Genomic DNA, 7,622 nt, shown 5'->3' with positions numbered 1-7,622 from the left:
CCACCCACTCAGGGTTCCTGACCTTCCATCGCACCTGCCACTGCCTTCCTCCTTCACTTTCCCACCATTCAAATTGTGCATGGGAGTGGCAGCAGGAACAGCTGCCAGCCTCCTCTGCAATTTAAAGGGACTGCTGATCAGCTGTTTGTCGGGGCCTTTAAATGGTGCAGGAGTTCTGGCAGCTGCTCCTGCCCCCCCCCACACACAAATTTGAATCATGGGGAAGAAAGGGACAAGGGGGAAGGGAGGGAGGTGGTGGCTGCAGCCCTCAAGTGGCCACTGCCCTTTCCCCCACAATTCAAATCATGTGAGAGGGACAGCAGGAGGACTTCAGAAGGTTCAGAAGGACCTCCATAGAATGGAACATCCCTATTTCTTGTGCTGTCAGCTGAGTAGGGCTAGGATCATGGGTCATCTCTCAATGACCATGCTCAGGAAACATATGAAGAAACACCACCAGGCAGTGCATCTTCAAGAAAAGAGAAAGGCTGGTGGGGTGGATGTGCAGCCATTCGCCAGCCAACATGAAGTTGCTCCATGTTCCCCTCTGGTGTTACGCCCTCCAGGTCTCTGACAAATATGTTTGGTGAAGCTGGCAGTTGAGTAACTGGTCTTCCTGAAGGTCAGCTTGCCACTCTTCAACTAACCAGGGAGTGAAGTGAGCACATCCTTGTGCCTGCAGTTGGTCAGTCTGTATTGGGGAGTTGGGGATAAATGCTGTTCCCAAAATTTAAAAACTCAGAACTTCAGAAGTAGAAATAAACAGCAGGGATATTATTCAATTTGATTGGCACTAGAGAAAATCCACATTCTAAATTGTGTTCTTAAAAAAATTCTGAAAAACCTTGAACTGAACCCTAGTTGCTATATGATATGGGTGGTGTTCATGGGTCTCAGTACTCAAAAATGTCGTTCTTGGCATTCCTATGAAGAAAGCCCCGCACAGATATCATTGAAACAAAGAGATGCATGAGGAATATTGTTAAGTATGTCAATTAAAACAAGCCGGACCCACAGGAGCACCCAAAATGAAATTAGTGAAGGTTTTGGCATTGTGTTTCTTTTTTACAGGGGTGCAAGGGAACAGCAGTACCAATGATGAAGGACAGTTACAGTTCCAGAGACTCCTGAGCCACTGCCTATTTATGCAGCAGTCTGCAAAGAGAAATGAATTTGGGAGGCCCAAACATCCTCCCTCTTGCTTTCGGAGGCCTTCCTTGGGAAGTGTGTGTGTACGTGTGTGTGTGGGGGGGAGGGCTATTGACTTCTTTGCCCCAGAGAAAGCATGGAATTTTTTTCCCATGGAAAACATTGGAGACAAATAGGATGGCTAGGGGCACCTTGTTCAGGGACCCATAGAACTCCTTGAACCAATTTGCTTGAAACTGGAGGGGGTACTAGTAGACAGGACTGTAATATACCTACTTCACCTGCTCCTGAGAATAACCAAGCAGCAGTGTTATGTACCTGGTGGAGTTTCCAAGACGGCTCTGAGGGCAGACCCTATAAGTGCATGAAAGTCATCTAAACCTGAAGTTACTGTGATATGGATACATATGACTGGACTGGCCAAGACAAAGTAGGGAGTAATCTTTGGGCTAAATGAAGACAGAAGAAAGGCATTTTTAAAAAAAACCAGTTGCATTATCTTGCTTATCCAGCAATAATACTGGCTACAGTATAACACCTATGGTGCATTCACACTACACTAAATAATGTGTTTTTTGCAACTGGATTTTTACTGTGAAAGAACAGCAGAAATCCGGTTGTAAAATGCATTATTTAGTGTAGTGTGAATGCACTCTCTATGCTGTTAACTGAGTCACCAAGCTTCAGAAGGAGGGAAGACAGTGGCCTTCAAGAGTTCAGGCTTCCCAAACAGCATCATCTCCAGTTTGTCAGGACTCAGTTTCAGCTTGTTCATCCTTAAGCATTTAACTACAGAAGACCCTGGCTCAGGACCTCTACAGCATCCCAGGGCAATTTAGGTAAAGAAATGTAAAGCTGGATGTCACTAGCATATTGATAGCAGACTTCTCCAAAACCAATAAAAATATGAGCCAGAATCTCTAACATGAAAGTTAAAATGAGCTATATTAGTGACCAGATAATCTACAAGAGCATAGCACGGTTGATGATCCATCCAAGTTCAGTTTACTTCTAACCAACAAATCCTTGAAATTCCTGGCATATTTATATGCAAATAACTTTCCTTACACACTATACTGATGATGACCTCAAAGCAGTATACCATATTGATATTGCAGTGGGCAAAAACAGACCTGTTGTGACCTCAATGGAAAATTAAATCAAAGGCTGTTTGTTGGGTAATTACAAGAGGTAGTGAAATCAAAGAAAAACAACAGAGGTGGGAGCACAGAAGCGTCTTTCTGGCCATATTAAAAGTTAATGAGGCTTGATGTTTAAGTGTACTAAATAGTGCTTGACTTACTATTTCAACAGCAGAAGTAACCTATTCCTAACATGGATCATGGATTTAGCTGTAATTCAAATCACTAATAGTACAATCCAGTTGACTTCAGTGGACTAAGAAAAGTCCAACTCTGCTTAAGATTGCTCTGTTTTGTGGTATGGCAGGGACAATGCCATTCACCTTCCTTTTATTCTTGGCATCCACAGCATCAGAACTAGCATCCACCAGGGCCAGTGTGGCTGTGGCCACACCCTGTAAGACCCACATGCCAGGGGGCATCTGATCAATGACAGTCGGCCCTTTAACAGCCAGCTGTCTGACCACTGTCCACTTGGTGGCTCCATCCTGGGAGCAGGAAAGGGGAGCAGCAGGCTGCTATTCTCCCCTCATGGGTTAGGGCATGCCCCCATATGGCTTCTGGGTAGAGAGAGGCCACTGGGCATGCTTCTGATTTGAGCCTTTAAAAGACATGAGGGAGGAACCTGAGAAGGACATACTAGCTCTGGCCTCCAGCTCAGAAAGGCGCAGAGCTAAGGGGAGAGAAAGTGGAATACAGTGGTGCTGAACCCCTGCTCTTCAGACTGGATCATGCTGCATTAACATGGCCCAGGACCAACAAGCATAAAGCATCAAACTTCTTTCTAGCCTTTAATACATTGGCAAGGTTGGCATTCAAAGGCAAGATCCTCATTAGGTGAGGAGGTGTCTTTTAGATGAAATCATTTGAACTTTTACTTGAGATGTAGGAGAACAGCAACAACCCTACCTCAGAATGTAATGTTCTTGTGTTGTACATAATAAGTATCAGTTATTATTCAGTTACTATTAATTGATTATGAAGACAGGACAAGTCAAACTCTTAATGAGGGTGTGCCATTATTGCATCTGAAATGAGTTTCTTCAGCCTGGATCTCATGAATGACTTTTCTTGTTAGTTGCATTAGACCTCAATTACCCCAAGTAAAATAAACCGTATTGTCCTTCTTTCTCCCCCCTCCCTCCCTCTCCCCTCCCTCTCGCCTTCTCTCCCCTCATTTTATTGTAATTTTAATTAGGACCAGTGATGTTAGATTAATGAATAATTGGTATTAGTCACATAGCCTACATATTGCTAGTGAACTCAACTTATTGAGTTTTTAGGTAAAATTATTGAGAGGGCAGTGGCGTTGCAGCTGCAGAGGTTTCTGGATGACGCTTCTGTCCTAGACCCGTGCCAGTCTGGTTTCCGGCCAGGCCATGGGACGGAGACGGTGCTGGTCGCCTTGGTAGATGACCTCCAGCGGCAACTGGATTGAGGCGGTGTCGCGGTGCTGATGCTGTTAGACCTGTCGGCGGCATTTGATACAGTCGACCATCAGCTACTGATCCGCCGCCTCGCCGACATAGGGGTTAGGGGATTGGCCTTACAATGGCTTTCCTCCTTCCTCCAGGGTCGAGGACAAAGGGTGGCGATCGGGAGCGAGCGGTCCCAGAGGCGCACACTAGACTGTGGGGTGCCCCAGGGAGCAGTTCTCTCCCCGATGTTATTTAACATCTATATGCGCCCCCTTGCCCAGATTGCCCGGAGGTTTGGGCTGGGTTGCCATCAATATTCAGATGACACCCAGCTCTATCTGCTAATGGACGGCCGTACTGACTCCGCCCCAGGGAATCTGTATCAGGCATTGCAGGCTGTTGCAACGTGGCTTAGACTGAGTGGGCTGAAGTTGAACCCGACGAAGACAGAGGTCCTTTGCGTGGGCCGCAGCACTCTGGGGAAGGAAATACCTCTCCCGGTCTTCGACGGTGCGCCATTGAAAGCAGCGCACCAGGTAAAGAGCTTGGGTGTTTTACTGGAGCCTTCACTATCAATGGAGGCCCAGATAGCAGCCACTGCCAAGTCAGCGTTCTTCCATCTGAGGCGGGCAAGGCAGTTGGCCCCTTTCCTAGAGCGTCGGGACCTAGCAACAGTGATTCATGCGACGGTCACCTCAAGATTGGACTACTGTAATGCCCTTTACATGGGGCTGCCTTTGTGCCGAACCCGGAGGCTGCAGCTAGTGCAGAACGCGGTGGCTAGGCTGTTGTTAGGACTCCCGAAGTGGGAGCATATACAGCTGGGGCTACGCGGACTGCACTGGCTGCCGGTCATGTACCTGGTTCGCTACAAAGTGCTGGTCATTACCTTTAAAGCCCTATATGGCCGAGGACCGGCCTACCTGAGGGACCGTCTTTCCCCATATGAGCCCCAGAGAGCACTGAGGTCAGCAGGGAAAAACAAGCTGACCATCCCAGGGCCAAAAGAGGCTAAACTTCAGAACACTCGTGCACGGGCCTTTTCCATCGTGGCCCCATGCTTATGGAATCAGCTCCCGGAGGAGGTGCGGGCCCTGCGGAACCTTGACCAGTTCCGCAGGGCCTGCAAGACCACCCTTTTTAAGCTGGCTTTTACGGACTGCTGATTTATGATGGTTAAATAAAGGGACCCACCAACATGATTTTGTTTATTGAATTGCTTTTATAAGAACTGAACTGAATTGTTTTTAAATAATGTTAATTTTAATGTCTGTATACCTATTGTATTGTATTGTATACCTATGTATGTTGTTAGCCGCCCTGAGCCTGCTTCGGCGGGGAGGGCGGGATATAAATAAAATTTTATTATTATTATTATTATATTGGTAAAATACAGCAAATCCCAACACAGTACAAATAGGCATCCCTGTAAGAACCCCAGTTAGCCCCTACAAAGGATTGTAGCAGATTTTAACTTTAAATCATTTTGTAGGTTGTTTTAACATGGTAGGCCTGAGAGTTTGCTTTTAGGTCCTTATGTAAATCTTCATCTTTTCACTCTTCTAGTTAATTTACAGTTTACAACCTTCTCAAATTATGAATCAATGGCTTTATGCCCATAATAAATCCATAAACAAATGGAATAGACTTTACAACAATTATTCTTTTGGATGCTTAGATGTGTTATATTACGTCTTTAGAGAAAACAAATCAGATTGTTTAATAAAGTTATGTGAAGCTCTCATAATTATGTCTATATAAAGAGATAGCTTCCACCCTGACACACCCCACTGAACCTCTTCAATCTGGATTACAGGACTATTTTATCTTTTTTTGAAAAGGCTTGGTAAGAATATTAGAAATAGCATTTTATCTTTAAATGTAGGCTATGTAGGAGAAAAGATTGTGGCTCCCAACCGGAGGCAGGCTGCACAGCTTTGTCTCTGGGGGCTGTTTTGCCCCTTCATAAGGAGGAGGAGCAGGCAGGGCATTATGGGAGGTGAGGGCGGAGCAGGCACTTCTGCCTCCCAGTCTTCACCTCATGCTCAGGGAGCGGAGTGCTTGGACGAGCGCCTCCTGTCCTGCCTGGCACAGGGCCTTTCAGTACGTTGGTATTCATGCTGTGGCAAGCTGTGGCGGCAATCCCTCAACTGAGCTTCAGAGGAGGGGACTGTAGCTCAGTGGCGGTGGTTTCCTGGTGGCCACAGCCACCTTTGAGCATCGGGGGATGGAGAACACCCGGTTTTTGGCTGCGTGGAGGAGGCAGGAGCACCTTCTGGTGCCGCAGTTTGCTGCTGGCTGGGTTCTTTAGCTCAGTGAGCGTTTTTTCTCTGCCTTTTCACAAGGGTTGTTCCCCCTCTGTAGCTGGTAATATTGGGTCTAGCTTTGGGCCCTCTTCAGTCCCCCTGTCCTGATTGTTGGGGTGGTCTGCACTGTTGCTGGGCGGGCCATTTAGGGGGTCTAGCTTTGGGGCCCTCTTCAGTCCCCCCATCCTGATTGTTGGGGTGGTCTGCACTGTTGCTGGGCGGGGCGGTGGCCATTTTCCCTGCTTATTGCTCCCTTGTTGCTGGGCGAGGCAGTGGCCATTTTCGCTGTTTATTACTTCCCTGTTGCTGGACAGGGCGGCAGCCATTTTCTCTGATTATTACTTCCCTGTTACTGGGCAGGGCGGCAGCCATTTTCTCTGCTTATTACTTCCCTGTTGCTAGGCAGGGCAGAGGCCATTTTTTGTTAATCTCTGCTTAGAGCCACCCCGCCCCCTGTTTTTTGCAGGCTAGATATTGGGCTCGCTAGCCATGCCTAAGGGGCAAGGAAAATCAAAGGGCAAGAGCCCTGCACCAAAATCTCAGCCCCGCTGGCCAGTTTCTTATAAGCACCCGGTGCCTCAGCCTATGACGTCTGAGGATGAGGATGACTCCTTTGAGCAGTCTGTATTAGCTAGGTTGGCTGTTTTGGAGGGTTCTAGTGGCAAGCCCCATATCACAGAGGTTGGGGGTAAGAAGGGCATTTCATCCAAAGCTGTCAAGGCTGCTGAAAGGAAACGGTTGCAAGAAGAGATTCTTAACCACTTGTCTTCTCTTGAGAACAGGTCTGGCTCTGTTGAGACGGATGGAGCGTCACCTCTTCTGGTGGAAGTTCCTGATGTGGACGCCCGGCAAGGTGTGCAGTTTGGTAGGGGCGAGTCTGTACAATGCACTAATGTAGCTTGGCCCTGGGGGTCATGGAGGCAGTCAGATACATTTGGACCTGTGGCCAATAGCCAATCTGCAGCATTTACTAACCCTCAGCTTTGGGCTTGGGGTTTTAATTTGGCTAACCCTCTAGCATCTTGGGGTGGCCTGCCTGGCCAGTTTCCTGGACTATCCTCGGCCCCTTGCAGTGGCTGGGGTTTTCCTTATCCCTGGGGCCCATCATACTCTTCGGTGCCTGCTAAGGCCTTACCTTTTAGTGATCTGGCTCTTCCCTTAGGGGATCACTTGTTGCCAGCCACCAAGGATAAAATATTAAAGGGTGAATTTCTGGACCTTTTTTCTCTGCTCTACAGGGAGCTGGAGAAAAAAGGATAAGGAGGACCTAAATGTAAAAGGGAAATAATTAAAGCAGAACAGTGGCAGGCGATTTGAAGGCTCTAAAACTCTGGATCAAACTGAATGTAAAAACACCCATTGTCTACTCAGACTAGCACCAGGTCTCCAGGGCTCTTCCACTGAAGCCCGTTACATCCCTTACTGGGGACGGCACAGACTAAACCCAGGAGCTTCTGCATGCCAAGCAGATGCTCTACCAGCTGAGCCACAATCCCTCCCAACTGAGCATATTAGACGATCATTGGCAAGGATACAAGGTTTTTACCAAGTCCTGAAATAAACTTATGATTGCTTTTCAGTCAGAAGACTCATACTTGTATTGAATG

This window comes from Heteronotia binoei, chromosome 5 (assembly GCF_032191835.1).
Source record: "Heteronotia binoei isolate CCM8104 ecotype False Entrance Well chromosome 5, APGP_CSIRO_Hbin_v1, whole genome shotgun sequence".
NCBI lineage: Eukaryota > Metazoa > Chordata > Lepidosauria > Squamata > Gekkonidae > Heteronotia > Heteronotia binoei.
Note: the sequence above shows the minus strand (reverse complement) of the source record.